This window comes from Peromyscus leucopus, chromosome 8b (genome assembly GCF_004664715.2).
Source record: "Peromyscus leucopus breed LL Stock chromosome 8b, UCI_PerLeu_2.1, whole genome shotgun sequence".
Lineage (NCBI taxonomy): Eukaryota > Metazoa > Chordata > Mammalia > Rodentia > Cricetidae > Peromyscus > Peromyscus leucopus.
The window spans coordinates 73881050-73900563 of record NC_051086.1 but is presented as its reverse complement, the minus strand read 5'-3'; positions in this window follow the sequence as shown (position 1 = coordinate 73900563).

Sequence of the window (19514 nt, the reverse complement as noted above, 5' to 3'; positions counted from 1 at the left end):
GTCTGGGTCTGTGTTCTTGTTGGGTAAACAGAATCACACAGGGACATATAGGCACACAGGCCAAGCAATTATGAAGCTAGTTTGAGTTGGGGCCCAGAAATGGGAATTTTTTTAGTGCCCCCAGCTAATTGATACATATGATCAAGCATAGTTGACCTTCCAGATCTGAAGGGATTGGTTCAGGACCCTCGACGGTGACTGAAATCTGTGATGCGCAAGTCCTCTATATAATACGGTGCGGTGTTTGCATGTAGCCTGTATTTATATCCTCCAACTGATGCTGTAATTCACCTCTGTGGTACCTATACCTACTACAATGTAAATGTTATATAGGAGGATGTATGTATAGGGAATGATGAAGAGGGAAAAAGTCTGTGCATGTGCAGTGTAGACACAACCATCCCAAGCCCACTACACAGCATAGAAGAGCAGCATCCAGGTTGAGCCTTGCTCAAGTACTCTCTCAGACAGATCAGTTTTCAGGAAAGGAAAACATACATACAGGTGGCGGGAACGCCTGTAAACTTGGCCTGTGAGCATGTGTTTCTTGGGAATACTTTGCCTTCCACCAGGTGCGGCAGTTTGACAGTTAGCTAATCCCTGTGCACACTCAAAGTTTGCAAAGTCCTCCTGGGAATGATGGAGAGGTGCTAAAGAGACCAGCGCTGTAGTGAAAGACAGGCTTATAAAGGCCTTTGTGTTCCTTTGACATCCTCAGACTTCCCAGGTCTTGACCTTCCCAGTGCCTCATTGTTCAAATTCCCTTAAAATCAATAGCCCTGAGAATTACCCTCTCCAACTTCACCCTTTAAAGGGCTAATTTGAGAGGAGTTCAGTTTCTTACAATCAGTTCTTCCCAGCTGGTAACTTTATAGTTAATATTTCTGAATTGGCGTATTGATGTTATTTTAATATCATTTACATTACACCACCAGATTTTATACATATACATTCACACACACACACACACACACACACACACACACACACACACACACACACACATCACTTGTCAAATATATAATACCCAGCAAATATGAGTTGCTCCCCAATACTGTCCAGTCCCCACTCCTTTTCTTTGGACATTCCAAATGATAGATAAGAAGTCTCTAGAATTAACTGGCTCAGGATTAGTGTCCTCTGTCTGGCCTTTGAAAATCAAATGAGTACCAGGAGGGGCGTAAAGAAACAAAGAGCCCATTTAGCCATTTCTCCCTCAGGCTAGAGTCACACACAAGGTTTCTCTCTCAAATAAATTAGAGGACAGGAAGTGGATTAATGGTCTGGCCATCTCTGTATATCCGTTATGATCCCTATATCTGTCATGTCCACCCATCACACACTCATGGATTGATATGTGGCCACCAGCTGCTGAAGCTATGCTTGGAGGTTTCAAAATCTCTGGGTGCTGGGACCTAGAGGGAAGATGTAAGTCACTGGGATGGATGCTTAGGGGTACTGTTTCTCGCCTTCCTACACCAACCCCTGTCCTTCCTGTCTGAGGTGAACTCCTCTCTCTGCTGCGCGTTTCTGCAGCTGCACGTTTCTGCAGCCATATTGTTTTGCCAAGCACAAGGACCAAGTGACCACGGGGCCAAATGCTCTGCAACCATCAAGCAAAATAATTGCTACCTTCTTTATGTCTGTTATCTATCTGGTCATCTCAGTGAGAAAAGTAATACACCTCTGTGATGGTTAATGTCAACTGTCAACCTCATGACACGTAGAATTATCTGGGAGATGAGTCTCTGGGCACACCTTTGAGGGAGTACCTTAGTTAGGTTAATGGAGGTGGGAAGACCCACCCGCCCACCATAGTGGCACCATTCCATGGGATGGGATCCTGGACTATGAGCTGAGCAGGCATTTACTGCTCTCCATTTTTGACTATGGATGTAACGTGGCCAATGGCTTCAAGTTCCTGTGACCGTCCTGCTAGGATAGACTGACCCCTGGTGATAATAATAAACTCTTCCTGCCTAAGTTGCTATTGTCTGAATATTTTATCACGATAACTCACAAAGGAACAAAGACAGCCTCCTAACAGTCATCACCCTCCACCCCCAAGATAAAGAAGTAGTGTAAGTACTGTGGGCTTCTCTCTCAAAGGCACCCCAATTTTGTATATGCACAAGCAAACAGAGTGTTTTTTTTTTTTTTTTGCTAACATAGTTTTGTTTCAGCTCTGTAGCCTGTAACCTCTCCACTCAGAGTGCAGCCCCTAAGCCTCTTCTAGGAAGAATCCCCAAACCACTACTGAAAATGAGTTCCCATATACAAAAGAGGTCTGTGCCCTAGAGTTGAACCTGCAGTCATTAGGCAATTAGAAACTGTGCAGTTTTCCTTGGAAGTAGGCTGGGTGGACTTCTAGCGTGAGTCACAAGGCACGGATGCAATCCAGTTTCATTCCCCAGAAATCAGTTGTCTTTTTGTCAGGATCTCACTCGCATCTTGGAAAGGGGCAAGAGGGGAGAGAGGAAGGGGGTCTTCCCATGAACTTCTGTGAGGAAGCAGCAGTGGAGAAGGGAGCAGGGAGGCGGCCTGCTCCCTTCCCTGTGATGAGGATCTCGCCATGTCTGAATAGCACTGCGTAAGATGAGCAACATTCTCTCACCTGGTTTTCATCACAGCCCTTTCAGGAACTCTGGGAGGTATTCGGGGCCGAACAAACAAAGAAACAGATTTCACGATGGCAAGCCTCACCCAAAGGTCTGGGAAGTCGGACAGCCCTCTGTGGCAAGGCCAGCTGACATCTCTCTATTCCTAAGGGGGTGCATCCTGACCCAGCCTCCTTCCCTGTGGGTCTGGGCAGGGGCGGCGGGGGAGGAGAGGGAAGGTCACATGTCATTCTCAGTCCTATGCACACACACTCAAATGTCCTCGGCCATAACTAGATAATCTCGAATAAATTTAAGAAAATGAATACCGGACGCAGTTTGTTGAGTCCCTAGCCTGCACCCCAGTGCTTTTCCACCCGCTACCCCTGAACTGGAAGATTCTGATTTGCAAAGGGGATGACAGTTGGGGGCTGACTCCATCTGAGACAGGGCTGCCTTCTCCAGAAGGAACCTCCTTCACCTGGAATCTAGTTCTCCCTAATTTTTCTGTTCAGAACTTTGCCATTAAAAATGGGTGTTCTTTGACAAAGCTTCCTGGCAATGCCTCGCCCTGTCTGCAGCTGCCTCTGCCTCCCTCTTAACTGGGCAGCGCTGTGGAACCCTGTGATCCTTCTTTCAGGTCGCCTCCTCCCACAGCTACAGACAGGAGTGGAGACACAGAAGAGACTCATGAAAGAACTCTTAGAAGACCAAAGGCTTTTCGTTCTTTTGAATGAAGATGACACTTAGAAGTAGGGGGATGCGGTTTGAAAGAGGAGACAGGTGGGTGTACAGAAAGAAGATGAGCCACTCCTTGGTCCCCCAGCTCCTGCTAGGAGCCTCGGATCTGAGATATTTGTGTGCTGAGGGCCCTTCTCCCTCTCAATCGTACTGTCTTTCATCTCCCCTGTCCCTTTCTTCTCTGCTCCCTGGCTTTCACTCTTCTCTCCCCCTATGTGCAGGGGGATAACTGCCCATGGACAAGAGGTGGGAAAGTGAGGATGAGATTCATGTCTCCATGCGGAGGATGGCCAAGAGGAAAGGCCAGAGGGCAGCCAAGACCTCCTGGCCCTCTGACAGTGACCTTATATACATGCCGTGGTTTTGAGACCCATTCACCAAAAAGTCAATATAATTTCCCATCTTCAAATACTGACCTCCTAGCATCACAACATAATGTTGGAATCAGAAGGTGCACTTTCTAGATTCCATTTATCAAATCCCTTTACTGTCTGGATGAGAAGTGGTCTTGTGGTCTTGAGAAGAAAGGTGAGTTGCAGAACGCTGCACACAGTTGCACACCATTGTATTGCAGCAGCCCCTGCTTTCCCGCCCAGTGTTTAATGCGGAACCCTTCTTTCTTCTTTGGCTATTTCCCCATACTAGACCCAAAGCGTGAAACTGGCCTGATTCTTGCTTTGCAGATGGAGAAATGAGCACAGGAAGACCTTCATCCCTTCTGTCCACTCTCTCCTAGGATGGAGTATTCGCTCTAAATATCTAAATCCTGCCCACTCTTCATTATAAATTGAAATCACTTTCTCTGAAATGTTCTGTAGTCTCCCATGTTGCCAGTGGTTGCTCCCTCCTTAGAATTTCACCCATTTCCACTAGAGGCTGCCTATGTCCTCCTCTTCTGATGACTAACTGCCTATAATGTGGATTAAGTACATTGGTCCATAGTATAGTACGGGCCTAAAAGATGCCAGCATCTCTGAGGATGGAGACTCGACGCCTGAGACTGGGATTAAAATCTAACTCTAACTACTTCATCATCATGTGAGCTTTTTAAAATGTGTTTCTGTTTGCACAGATTTGGTTTGCAAAGTTTTTTGTTTTGTTTTGTGGGGTTTTTTTTTGTTTGTTTGTTTTGTTTTTAAGGAAACACAACAAACCCTTCTTGGCTTTTGATGAACATTAAGTGAGAAATACAATGAAGGATTGGGAGGATGGTTTGTTCAGTAAAATATTTGTCTTGCAAGAATCAGGACCTGATTTTGATCCCTCAGAAAGTACTAAAAAAATAAAATAAAATAAATGATATTTTATTTTATTTTCAATTTCAAATAGAAATTGAAAAAGCTGGGTGTGGTGTTGTACACTTGCAACCCCAGTTGGCCAGACAGCCTAGCTTACCTGACAAGTCCCAGACCAAACAAAAAAACAAAAAACAAAAAATCCCAAGGTGGATTACACTTAAGAAACAACAACGGAAGTTGGCCTCTGATCTCTAAATCCATGCACACATATATGCGTGTACACATGTATACACATGAACATACACACACACACACACACACACACACACACACACACACATGAAACACCACAAAGTTAGGAAAGACTCTAACCTTGGAGCACCATTGTTTATTGAAGTCTGCTTGCCATGTATAACCCAATCCTAGTGAAACAACCTCTCAAGGGATCACCCTCAATAGGTGCACACCAAAGGCTGGTGGTAGGCTGGGTCTGCCCCAGGTACAGGTAGTAAGAAGCTAATTGTTCAGAAGTGATTTTTGTTTTGTTCTGTCTTGTTGAAATAGGACTTCATGCATCCCAGACTGGCTCTTAACTAGTTATGTAGCTCAGGATGACACTGAACCCTCATGTGGGCCACAAGAATATATTATAGAGACTCGGATGTATATTAAAACTGTACTTAGAAATTTCAAGGCATTTTTTTTTGTAGAGTAAGCCATCTATCATGGAATATTTGGTGTTATTCAGTTTTTAATATTTCAGCTGCTATGAAATTCTTGTGGGCCCATATACTACTAGACTATATTGGCAAACTGTGTAAGCTTCCCAGATGCTGATCCACTAGGTAACACTCCTCCACAGAGCCTAGGAGACAGGCAGACTGTAGATGCATAGCTTTGTTTCTTGTGCAAATGAAGCCCAGATCATTCCTTGCCTTCAGGCCTAGTGGCATTGCAAAGTGATTGACTGAGAGCAATAGGACTTTCTGCATAACCTGGTGCAATAAAGACTGGAGTTGAATTCCAGAGGCAGGCAGAGAGCCACAGGGCCAAGAAAGAAAGAACAAGGAAAGTTTCTGTAGACGGTAAGGCAGAATGACGCAGGCTGAGGAGTGAGGAGCAAGGCAAAGTTTCTTGTAGATTGTAGGTGAATCAGATCAGGAGAGGAGAAGAGGAAGGAAAGATGGAAGACAAAGGAACAGGGGATGAAGATGAGATCGAAAGCATAAGGGCTTAGTTATTACTAGGGCTATGAGGGAACAGAAAAAGTAGATATGGAGAGGAATGGAGGCTCAGGATGGAACTGAAGCTGTGTAGATAGAATTTTGTCATAGAGGAATAAAGTAAATGGCCAAAGAACATGGTGTACGTGGATTCTTTTCCCTCAGATAACCCCATGTCGGATGCAGTGTCCTCCCCAGGACTCTGGGAGGAATCTTCTCAGGGCAGGGACTTGGAAAAATTCCATTAGAACCCTTCATATTCCTGTGTCCACATTGTAAGTGCCACATTACATTACAGGAGTGTGCCATTATGCATAGCTTGAAGTGATCTGAAATGAGATGATGTTAATAGTCTTTGTTATCTGACCATTTTATCTTTTCTCATAACTTATCTAAACATTTACCAAATACAATCAGAATTGTGAAATTTCTGCTGAAGGTATTTTAGTGGAAAATTTTAGTTGTAGAAACTTGGAACACTGGTAGACTAGACCCCAGAGGAAAACAAAGACATTGGGAGTGTTGTAATTTGGGACAATCTATCGGGAAATGGGATTTTTTTTTTTTTAAATGAATCACTGCTGATCTTGGGCACACATGAATATTCAATTTCTTTTTGGAAAATTCCTATTTGTAAACCTGTTGCTTTATGTGAAAGAAAATCTTAGAAATTAGATTGATGAGCATTCTCCAATTGCCCACAGACGGAAAAAGCTTGATGTGAAAAAAGCTACCCTGTCCATTAACTGAATATGCTAAAAAGTGCAATTTTGACAGTCAGTCAAAAAAAAAAATATACCTATGTTAAGGCACAAACATAAAACCTACAATAAAAATAATTTTGAAACAGGCCAATACTCAAGTGTGAGTTTTTCCCTTTAAAAATATACTAACGAAGAGAGACTGGGGAGAAAGCCGAGTCAGTAATGTACACGCCATACAAGCGTTAGGACCCAAGTTCTTCCCCAGGACCCATATAAAACCAAGTGTGGAGGCACACATTTGTAATCTCAGCACTGGGAAAGCAGACAGAAGCATCCCTAGGCTCAGTGGCCAACCAGTCTAATCATCAAGCCCCGGGTACCAGGGAGAGGCTGTCTCAGAAATCAAGATGGATGACTCCTGAAGAACTGGAGGTAGGCCTTTAACCTCTGCACACATGTACATGGATGTGCACCACACATATACAAACATATTAACACACACATACTTACACTGCATACATACAAAATACACTAATAAGAAAGATTTGGTAGAATGGATTTATAATCTCTGCTCCCTGACAGTCTGAAGCAGGGGGATCATGACGAGTTCCAACCAGCCTCTGCTAGATAGGGAAATACCGTCTTAAAAACAATAAACAAACAAACAAAAATTAGTGAAAAATTAAAAACATTATTATAACTACTCTTTTTTTCTATTTATTATATTTATTTTACTACCATGATTTTTTTTTAATAACTCAGTCAGTAGAACCAAATTATGGCTTTCTAGCCAATATTATTACTTCTTACAAGTTGCAACATTACTAAAAATAATTACACTGGACAGAGGAGAGGAGGTTATAAGCTAGCTGCTTTCCAAACAAAAGCTGGGTACTCCCCTGCTGTGGAGATCCATTCTTTGGCAAGACCTCCAACATCCCCACAGAATTTTGGAAACAGAGCTCAAATAAGGTGATGTCTCTGGCAAGGAGGTGTATTACTTGGAGCTTCTTATTAAATTTCTGGTCCTTGCCCATTTTTGTAAGTGTGAAAGGAGAAAGACGTTTTTCCATCCTCAGAACCTCCTGTCAGAGGGTGGAAGGTTTCTCTACACTGACACTATTGACAGGCCAGACAATTCATTAGGGGGAACTGCCTTGAGCATCCTAGAATGTCCAGCTACATCCCTGTGTTTACCTTCTAAATACCAGAAGTACTTCCTCCTTGACTGTGACAACAGAATTGCCCGCCAGAAATCACTCCGTTGAAAACCACGGTAAGAGACGGGAGTTCCGGCATTGCTTTGATGAAACGGTTCCCTTTTACGTTGTTGAACTTGGCCAATGTTGTTGAACTCTCCTTCTTGTTCTTCTCCCCTGACCCCACACCTAGAAATCAAAAATAATACCATCTATTCTGATTTGATATCAAGTTCACAAGAGATAACACACACAGGGAAATGACTTGTACGGCTTCATAAAGTCATTATGATAGGTCAAGAATCAGATGTAACAACTCAATGGTGGTGGTGGTGGGGCAATTGAATCTCTTCGAAAGGTCCAGAACTCGATTTCATCTTTATTTCAGTCCCTCAAACCTTAATTGTCCAATTAAAGGTAATTTCCTCTTTTCTAAATTAAAAGAGGCTCTTCCACTCAACACAATCCCTTTGAAGATCAATTCAAAGGACAGATGCTTATGATTTTTCTCTCCTCAGCATCTCTCTTGAGGTTGTATATTGGGGTCGGGTGTAACTTATCAGTCCTATGATAGTGAGTGGTAGAGTTTCAATCCACATGTTGGCCTCAGGTCAGGTCTGTGCTAATCTCTGGGATATCTGAGACTGAGTTCATAGTGTTCATCTTGTTCTTCAGAGATTAATGTGTCTTCCCAGACCTGGCCTCTAGGAGTGGGGTCTCTGCATCCTGAAGTCACCTTATTGATCACCTGGTCTGTTCTTGTCCTTCATGTCTTTCATCAACCACAATCTGTGCATATTAGCATATAGGGCTTCAAGCCAACTTACCTGGACACCTTCCCAGCCCTCATCCTGCTGCCTTGGAGCTATCTTGGAGGATGAGTTGTGTGGACCAAGGACTCTCTTTAGGTCAGGTGTAAGTGATTTTTCTATTTCCTTATCTGTGTGGTCCTGCTCATCGTCCTTTCTTCCTTCCCACTTGAAACAATCCAAGTTGTTCTGAACCTCCTCAGAACTACAATGACCACCACCACTCCTCCCCCTGTGGAGTGGGGAATTCTTTTATCTTTTCATTTTGAGACAAGTTCTCACTATGCAGCCTTGGATAGCCTTGAACTCATGATGCTCCTGCCTCCACCTCTCAAATGCTCAAGATACAGGCATGCCCCACCATGTTTTTTTTTCCCCCTCACTGCTCTAGTTCCTTTCTGTTGTGGTGATAAAATTCTAACCAAAAGCAACTTAGGGGAGGAGAGGGTTTATTTGGCTTGTACTTCCAGGTCCCAGGCCACCACGGAGGGAAGTCAGAGCAGAACTCAAGTGGAAACTTGAAGCAGAAACCATGGGGATTCACTAGCCGGCTCACTTTTCAGTTAGCTTTTCTTATACAGCCCAGGACAACATGCCTAGAGAGTGTTGCCGCCCTCAGTGGGCTGGGCTCTCCTACACCAATTAACAGTGAACGCAATCCTCCACAGGCCAGTGTGATCTGGATAGTTCCTCAGTTGAGACTCCTTTCTTAGGTGACTCTAGGCTATGTCAAATTGACACCTGTAATTAAGTAGGACACTCCTCCCTTAACAATTTATCTACTCGAACCTATGAAACATTTTTTTTTGCTCCTTCCAAGGGATAGCAGATTTATCGAAACATTGATGTCCATTTCAAAAACACTCACAGAGTTATGGTGAGGGTTCATGGCCAGGTGATGGGAAGAATTCTGTGAAAATGAAAAAGCATGTTCCAAATTATCTTCAGACTTCTGCCAGCTGTCCTCCCACACGGAAATAATCTGTTGCCCTTGAAGATCCAAACCCACCCTCAGAGAGACTGTGGTGTAAGCTTTGAAAACCCCCCTTGCTTTTCCGAGTTGTCCTTTCTCTACCCTCCTTCCACTGTCCTCTGCCTTCGCTCGGGGCTGGTTTCCTGTGTGGACTGTCCCTGGAAAGAAGCCCTTGGGTGAGCAGAGGGCTTGCTGACTGCCTGCCTTCTTTTCTGGGGAAGCCAGACAGATACAGCTGCGCTGGCAACCAGTGTTTCCAAGGAGGGTCGCCAAGCATGTGGGGCCTCTCCTGAGAGAGCTCAGACAACATTCCCTCATGGAAAAACCATTCAAGTATGTTTCTTCAGAACCACGGGAGAAGTCCAGAGCAGACTCCAGGACTCTTTACTAGCCACAGGAACCTCAAAAGTAACTCCCCACAGCTCTGTCAGCAGTTGTCTCTGGAAATTCAGATCCTTCAGCCTGTTCAGGGCCAACTCTGCATTCCTGGTAGCGCCCCCAAACTTATGCTACATGCGTGTGACACACACATGCATGGGCACACCTCCCCTTGGACTTGATTTAGAAGTCTGGATTTGTATAATGGAACTTCCTCTGCTACACAGACTAAAATAACTCTGGAATTCCTTTTGGGGTAGATTTTAATTAGGAAAGACATTGCACTTAAATTATGCTTATTGCTTTCAGTTGCTCGTACAGATTGTGGATTAAGAAAAGACCACAAGAGTCATGTGAACTATATTTTTTTAATGGGATGGATCTGGTAGGGGAAAAAATTCTACTCCATGCCAGAATGCTGGGTAATGGGCCTCATGGTCATTATCTTACTTGGTCAAGAGGTGAGAGTTTGAGCAACTGATCTAATTGGGAACCAAATGCTTTAGAAGCTATCGGGAGCGTGCCCTTAGCATTACTCAGGGACGCCTCCCTGCAGCCACTGTTCACCTGTTAGGGTGTCTGGCTGTCAACAATAGAGATAGGATGGGGCCTATGTGTAACTAAATGAATTGTGAGTGTGATGGAGATATTCAGAGTGAATCGCATGAATAAGAAGTGTGTGTGTGTGTGTGTGTGTGTGTGTGTGTGTGTGTGTGTTTGTGAACAAGGTCTGAGCCACAGACTTCGCTTTTGCTCCACTTGTAGTATACAGTTCCACTTGCCAATGAATGGCTATCATTTTGCTGAGACTTAAAATTTGGAATATATTTTTTTTTTTTTTTTTTTTTTTTTTTTTTTTTGGTATTTCGAGACAGGGTTTCTCTGCATAGCTTTGCGCCTTTCCTGGAGCTCACTTGGTAGCCCAGGCTGGCCTCGAACTCACAGAGATCCACCTGGCTCTGCCTCCCGAGTGCTGGGATTAAAGGCGTGCGCCACCACCGCCCGGCCTGGAATATATTTTTAAAGGTTCCTTGCTCCCGCTTTTCTTTCCTAAATCTTGATGAAAATTAATTTCCAGCCTACAACTATGATTTTACTCAAAAGCCTCAAGCCACCTGACTTTGTATTTCTTTGTGTGTATGTATGTGTGCATGTATGCACACGCATATGTGGAGGCCAGAGGGCAACACTGGCCATCTCCCTCAATTGCTCTCCACTTTATTTTTTTTGAAATAGGGTCTCCCACTGACCACCTGGGGCTTGCTGAAGTAGCTACATGGACTGACCAGCTAGATGGAAGGTCCAAGGGATCTTCCAGCCTCAGCCTGCTGGGGCTGGAATTACAGGTGTGTGGCCCACACCCAGCTTTTGAATGGGTGCTTTTAAACTGAAATCTGGTCCTCACATTTGTGTTTCAAGCGCTTTGCCTGCTGGGCCTTCTCCCCAGCCCCTGACTTTACAGTTCTTTAACAGTCCCATGACTCTAATTGCGGCGGCTGCCTAGTTTTTCTAAGGGTCCTAGATGATTACTAAGCAGCCATTTTTCCGTTCTGTTTTTCTGCTAAAGAATTGTGGGGCCTCAGCTGTATCACGTGTCTTTTACCATAACCATTGAACAAGTATTTATTCATCATCTCTTGTCTGTATTCTAGATGGCAGGGATGGAGCAGTGACTGGTAGTGAACATGGCAGGGAGGACAGGTAAGGGAATGAGCAGAGTAGTTTCAGATTATAATGAGAACTGTGAAGAGACTGAGAGAGAGTGGTGCTAAAGGGCTGTGATGGTGGAGAGGGGGTAGACCGTCAGGAGAGATGCTCAAAAAAAAATCCAAAAGCCTTTAAAACTGATGAGGGGAAGAAACCATGCCTCCATCTGAAGAGAGAAAAGAGAGGTACAGCAGCAAGTGCAAAGGCCTTGATGCAGGGATGGACACATCAGTGGGCCTGGTGGGATGTGGAGGGGTCCAGCATGGGCACATAGAAGAAGACAGATGCCGATGCACGTGGAAGAGCTTACAGGACATGGTATGAAGCTCGGGTTTTATTCTAAAAGCGGTGAAAATATTTGGAAAGTTTTAACAGAGGGCAGGCTTGCTCTGGTTTACATTTGAAAATGATCCCTCTGGCTGCCATATGGCGAATGAATTAGAAAGAGGCTTGCACGCAAATTGAGTGGAAAAGTCCACAGTGGAAGAGATGGTAGCCTGGACTCCAGGTAGGGACATTATGGAAAGGCCTGGATCCAATGGGTAAGTAAGAGAACAGGAACTAGGGCTTAAGCCCACTGAACCATGTGCTCCAGGCCTACTATATGGCAGTGTAAATATGCTTGAATCTGGGGCTGGAGAGATGGCTCAGAGGTTAAGAACACTGGCTGTTCTTCCAGAGGTCCTGAGTTCAATTCCCAGCAACCACATGGTGGCTCACAAGCGTCTACAATGAGATCTGGTGCCCTCTTCTGGCCTGTAGACATAACACTCACTGTATACATAATACATAAATAAATCTTTAGAAAAAAAAAAAATGCTTGAATCCTCCCCTCCCCTCCCCCAACAGTGCTTTCTGCTGGATGACCTGGTCAATGGGGACTGCTAATGTCTCCACAGGAACTAGAGTAACATGGTCTGAGCCATGATCATGTATCTCTGACATCCATCTTCCTGGAATGCTGGTCACAGAATAGGCCATGGGAGGCCACCAGGAAAGGGCAGGGAAAAAAAAAAAAAAAAAAAAAAAAAAGAGCTGAGAGACCCTGAACTCCTTGTGGAGCATCTGACCCTGAAGAAGTCTGAGGAAGACACAGACAGACAGAAAAGAAGAGGCCCATGTCCATTCAAGATCGCCAATGTGGATGGCAGAAAGACATAAAGACACAGAAAGACATAAAGATGCTGGGCATGAGAAAGCCAGTGACCTGCACTTTCAGATGAACTTGAGGGTGTGTGCTTCCTGAAGTGAGGCCCTGCTGCGAAAGCCTCCCAGCCTCCTCTTTTTCTAACACTTCACAACTCCTCTGGAAGTAAGGATAGAATTTCTGAACATTTCCAAGAGTTCTATGTTCCCCAGTCATCCTGTGAGCATCGTTGCTGCTCTACCCAGGTTATCACTATTGCATCACAGTATCTTAGATGTTACATCCTATTGTAAGCCTTTCCCTGTAGTTGTGCCTTCTCCATAGGAGAATGGCCTCCTTGAAAGGGCTCTTATTTGCTTTTGCAGTCGTGGGCCATGCCCGAAGACCTTGTATGCAGTCGGCAATCCACAAAAAGCTGCTCAACAGTTAGATGCCTGACATTCCTAATTATTCTTAGTTATTAATCTGTTGGCTACAGATGCTTTTGAGAAAAATGATGATAGTCATGGATCCTTTCCTCCAAAAGAACCCATACATAAGAGACTATTTCCTTGCAGGCATGGTGGTGTATACCTGTGATCCCGTCACTCAGGAGGCTGAGGCAGGGGGGTGTCGAATTTGAGGCAAGCTTGGGCTATATAGGAAGAACCTTTCTCACAGTAGATGGCAATTAACACAGAAACCCTCTACTGATGAAGGTATAAAGAATGAGACTGTGGAGTGCCTACCCTAAATGGGACATCTACACACACATCCCCAAGGCTTAGGGACCATCTTAGAAGAAGGGGCAGAAAGGATTAAGAACCAGAGGCCGTAGGTGACTGCCTACCTCAGGGCAGAAAAAAACCCTGTACACAAGACCAGTGCAACCTCAGGGCAGAGAAAAAAAAAAACAAACAAAAAAAAAACAAAAACAAAAACAAAAAACACCACAGAAGGAGGAGGCAGTCACTAAGTTCCACCCCTAGCTGAGGAGTTATTGGCATTTGATAGCTTCTGGAAGAAGGAGAGATTGTTTTCTTTAAAGGATGTGACCCCTGGTAGGTCAGCCATGCTTTAGGGCAGGCCCCATGTCCAAGAGTATCTGGGCAATACAAATTGTACTTGATAAATTTTAAAGAAAGATGGCAGGAGAGAGGAGGAGAGGAGAAGAGAGCAGAGGAGAGGGGAGGAGAGGAGAGGGGAGGGAGGGGAGGGGAGAGGAGGGGAGGGGAGGGGAGAGGAGGGGAGGGGAGGGGAGAGGAGGGGAGGGGAGGGGAGGGGAGGAGACAAAAAGTCAAGCTAGTATGGAGATGTGGGATCTGGGAGGATTTGGGGGTGAATATGATCAAAACACATTATATGAAAGTCTCAAAGAGTTAGTAAAAGTATTATTTAAAGATAATTTCATCTTGTATCTAAAGCCTCCATATCCCCATAAATTGGCTGTTTATTTAGTTATTGTCTCAATATCATTGAGTTGAATTGCTTTCTTAGGTCATGCTCTTTCTAAATTGTTGCTATCATGAGTGAGTCACATAACTGAAATCATCTTGGAACAGAAATTGACAAGGTTCTTTCAGGAGCAATATGACACTTAAGCTATTTCTCTTCACTATCAAGTCAAATTATTACAATATGTAATGCCAAAAACTTAAACACAAGATTTCCATGTGTGCACATGTTCCTGTGTGTGGAAGTGCAGATATACATGTGTCCATGTGGAGGGCAGAGGAGAACCATGGGTGCTGTTCCTCAAGTGCCATCCACCTTGTTTTGAGTCAAGGCCTCTCACTGGCCTTGAACTCACCATGCAGGTTAGGCTGGCTGGCCATGGAGCCTGAGTCCACCTGCCTCCTCCTCTCCAGGCCTGGATTCTACCACAGCCAGACTTTCTTGCATGAGTTCTGGGGGTCAAACTCAAGTCGCCATGCTTGCAAGCAAGCAAGATTTTACCAACAGAAACATCTTCTCAGTCCAATACATTATATTTTTATTTTTTTGTAGTTGGTAAAATTGAACTCAGATATCTGGACTGTCAAATCCTTTCTCCCTTCTGTGATTCCTGGCCAGACTGCATGGGTCACACTTGCTGAGGATTGGAAAATAAAAGTCTGAATGATACAGAGAACTGGTCCTAGAGCCAGTTCTTAGGAAACAGATGACAGCTAAGATATGAGGGTCCTGCCCCGGGCTGTTGTAACCAGATTATGTCTGTCCTGGGCAGAAGAGCACTGTGAGGGCTTTTACAGCCTGAAGGGTGCTGAAGTCCTGGAAATGGGTGACTATTCACCCCACTGCTCCTGAGAGCAAGGCACTAATTCCAAGTGTTGTATTCAGGAATTCAATCTAATTGAGATTACTAATTAGCCCATTTCAACCTCCTGGGCACGAACACATCCAAGCAGCAGCTCTATGTCCTTGTAATCCAGTTGGTTTAGGACAAAGTCCCAAGGGGATGGGACACTTGAATGGTCCCTCACCCCTACCTTCCCTTGTCTATAGTAGAAGGAAGCAGATTCTGTGACGCTTACCCTACATTCCTTCTGCTTCTAAAAGAGAGAGGAAGGGGAAGGGAGAAGAAGAAGGGTAGAGGATGGATAGATAGATAGATAGATAGATAGATAGATAGATAGATAGATAGACAGATGGATAGATAGATGGATAGATGGATAGATAATGTGTTCAAAGAACGGAAACTTGGAAATGAAAAAGGAAGGAGAAAGAAGCCATGATGCTGGTGTGAGTGGCAATAAGAATATCTTTTCCTACAATTGTGAGGGCTTTTACATCCTGAAAAACATATTCTCAGTTGCTTATACTCAACACTTTGTCCTCCAGCAGCCTTGAAGATGGGCTGTCAAATGATTTGTGCCCCGTTTTACAGATGAGAGACCCTGAGAGGGGCAGAGGGACAACTCCCAGCCATTTTCTGCTTCCTGGCTCCACCTGTGTTGACCGGGCACATTTGGCAAAGGGTTCTAGGGGCTTTGGACAACCACCTGCTAGGGAGTGTCAGCAGCCCTGGCTCAGATTGGCTTTGGGGTTAAGAACCGGGTGACAATGTGTTAGTTAAAATGAACAATGATTCCTGTCCCTCTCCCAAATCAAAAATGCATCTAGGCAATGATTCAAGATTTTTGCATTGGGGGACCTTTATGGAAGAAAAGTTAATAAAAAAACTATGGATTTTCTCTTTGGAATCTACCCAGAAGCTTGGAATTCAATCTTATGTAGAAATAAGGTCCTTGAAGATGTAATTTTAAAAGAAAAGGTCAAACTGAATTGGAGTGGGTCCTGAATCCAATGACTGCTGTTCTTGTAGGAAGAGGAGAGGATTACAAAGCACCTAGAGTTCAGGGTTGAGAATCCGTGGGATGATGGAGACAGAGGCTAGTGACAGAGTGACAGCCTATAGATGGCAAGGCTTGTTTGTGGGATGATGGAGACAGGGGCTAGTGACAGAGTGACAGCCCATGGAATGTCAAGGATTGTTCGTGGGATGATGGAGACAGGGACTAGTGACAGCCCATGGAATGTCAAGGATTGTTCTTGGGATGATGGAGACAGGGGCTAGTGACATAGGGACAGCCCATGGATGCCAAGACTTGCTCGAAGCCACCAGAAGCTAAAAGAGACCAGGAAGGCCCCTCTCCTACCTAAAGCCTTCAGAGAGTAAAGAAACCCCCACTGGAGCTTTGATCTTGCATTTCTGGTCCCCTGAACTATAAGAGAATGAACTTGGGTTATTTTCAGGTGCCAGTCGAAGCATTTCATTACATCAGTCCTAGGAACTTGGTACTCAATATCTCCTCTGCAGACTAGTCACTCCAGGAAACAAAACGTTTTCATTTTTCTGAACATGTCCTTTGGTTCCATGCACCACACCTTTATCCACTACCTCTGCCTCCTATGCTCCAGCCCTTCTCCCGTTCAGTGCCTACTCCACCCTTGGGCTTTTGGGTAGCGTTTCTTTGCCAGAACTTTCATGACCCCTTCTCTCTCCCAGGCTGGTTAAAATACTCCCCCCCCCCATGATCCCATAGAGTATTTTCCTGTATTGTGATTGTTACAGTTACCCTTGCCTATTTACTAGACCAGGAGGCTTGTGAGAAGGTATCTTGCCAGAGGCCCAGATGTTGATAGAACACCTGGCATCTATTGGATAGTTGAAATGAGACTGTGCATTTACTTGTAGACAGCTGGCCTACTTAAGACAAGGCAGATCTCCTGTGGCAGGGCAGGAGTTGGAGCTCCATTGACTTCCCAGCTGGTGAGTTGGAGTCAAAGCGGCACCAGGAGGCAGACACGTGGCCATTAGGCTGTGCAAAGGCCCCTGGCTGTTTCCCTACAGCTAGTTCTTATGGGCTTTATTGCCCTGGGGAATGAGACCAAAAATTCTTCCTCAGATCTCTTCTCCTGCTCCTAACCCATGCCCTGGGACAACGTGTTCTTCCAAAGCCTGGGAGTGCAGAGGCATTGGCCCTTGCTCTGACAGAGGCTACCTGTGTGGCCTACATGACTTGAACATTACAACACTCATGACCTTGGTCTTCATCTATAAACTGAGGAACTAAAAGTTGTCATCCCAGCTCTGAGAGTCCCCCGCTCAGAGATGCCACAAAGCAAAGAACGAAATGCTGCTGGTGTCCTGTTAAGATGATGTACCTCCCCCAAACCTGTTTGAGTATCAGAATCCCCACTTCTTCACCCCTACTTCCAAGCTTCCTTTTGCCCTGCGCCTGTGTCTCTTCTGGCTGTAATGAATTAAAAGATGTAGAAGGAAAGATAACATCCTTTATAACTCTTCTCCTCATTTTCTTCATTCAAGAGGTACTCTCCTCAGTCCTTGGGAAAACAGAACCAAAGAAAAAACACTTTATGAAACAATAAAAGAACAGCTAACTTCCTGCTAAGGATTGCCATGAAGTACCAGATGTCCAGGAGGGAAATCCTATAAAACAAAGCAGCTGTGTGGACATGGCTTCTCAGGTCCCCTTGCCCTCCAGGCCCTCATACCACAGGTTCCTGTGCCTTTCAGCTGAAAGGGAATCTCTCTTCTGCATGGGCCCTGTACTTTAAAATTACCATGCTTAGTGTGTGAGGACCATCCAGATGCTGCAGCTTTGGGCCCCATGGAAAGGCTCTTCCCTTTGCTGACTCTCCAGGCTCCTAGGAACCTCATACTCAGCCTGATCCAGCTCCAAAGTTACCTCTTTATTGCCTCTATTCTTAGGCTGACTCTTTGTGCTCAAAGATGAGGACAGCTACCGTATAGACAACCACTGTGCATCCTCCATGTGCTACTGTGTCTTCAGTATCGGGCCTAGGAATAGCTAGAGCTCTTCTCCAGAACTCCTCTGCATTTATCTTGGCACTGTGAGTCATCTAACCAACCATATTTCCTTTCCTTTCTTGCCTTGGATGCTCAGATGCTCCAGGCCAAAAACATAAAATAAAATAAAATCTGTGACCCATCCCTAGTACATCTACCAAATCCTGTGATGCGATAGAAAAGGCTAACCTTACCTTTATTCTTTTCCTGTTTTGTCTCTGCCTTTCTTTCCTCTTGATGCTGACAATGAAATGAAATGAATATTTGGAAAGATTTCCCCCTCCCCCTTTGGACAACTAAGCTCAAATTCTGGATCAAGGGGAAGACTATTAAACAGCGAATAAAATATAACATATATAGACCTCTGAAGTTTTCCCAATATTCCGCAACTGACCAGGGACATGGGGCTCAGAGGGTCTGCTGGTTGGTTTTCGCCAGCTCAACACAAACCTAGACATAGCTGAGAGGAGGGACCCAACTGAGAAAAATGTCTTCATGTGATTGGCCTGGGGGCAAGTCTGCAGAGTTTTGTCTTAGCCAATGATTGGTGTGGGAGGTCCCAGCCCACTGTGGGTGGGGCCACCCCTTGAGCAGGTGATCCTAGGGCGTACGTGAAAGCAGGCCGAGTAAACAACAGGGAGTAAGCCAGTCAGCACCCCCACCCCACCCCCACCCCGGCTTCTCCATCGTCCCTGCCTCCAGGATCCCGCCCTGCTTGACTTCCTGTCCTGACGTCCTTTCGTGATGGAATGTGATGTGGAACTGTAAACCAAAGCAAACCTGTTCCTTCTCCCAAGATGCTTTCCGTCGTGGTGTTATATCACGGCAATAGAAACCCCAAGGAAGACAGAGGGGTTACCTAACAACTTCAAGATCATACATACAGTTTCCAAGTGAAAGCGCTAAGGTGTCAAGACGATATCCATCTGATCCCAAAGCTCACACTCCAGGAGGCATCATCACATGTACCTAGTGAACACTTCCTAAGTACCGACGTTGGGCTGAGGATCACGTGTGCATTATCTCATTTGTCATCACCAGTATCACATCCCAACAAAGCTGCAAAACTGAGGTTTAGAGAGACCAAATCATCGTCCAAGCTAATGCTGTCACTGACGCAAAAACCCACGCAGCCTGGACTTGAGTTTCTGAACTTTTTGCAGCCTTTGCAATGTATAATAGAGGTAAGCTTGCAGACGCAGATGACTAATTAAGTGTTGTCTGGCTTCTTTTGAATGCCCAGCTGCACGGTTAGCTATCACCAAGTTCTATCATCTAAAAACTCCTATGGATGTCTAGCTAGGAATAGGTATTTCTGAGTTTCACAGTTCTCCATAGAGCAGATGGATCAAAAAACACAAAGTCTGTGTGCAGCACTGGATTTTTAAATGCCAGCCTGAGCACTGGCAGAGAGGAAGGATTACCTAGCGTCTAGGGTGAAAAATAAAGCCTTTGGGAACAGCAGCTCCGCTCGTTGGCGCCAC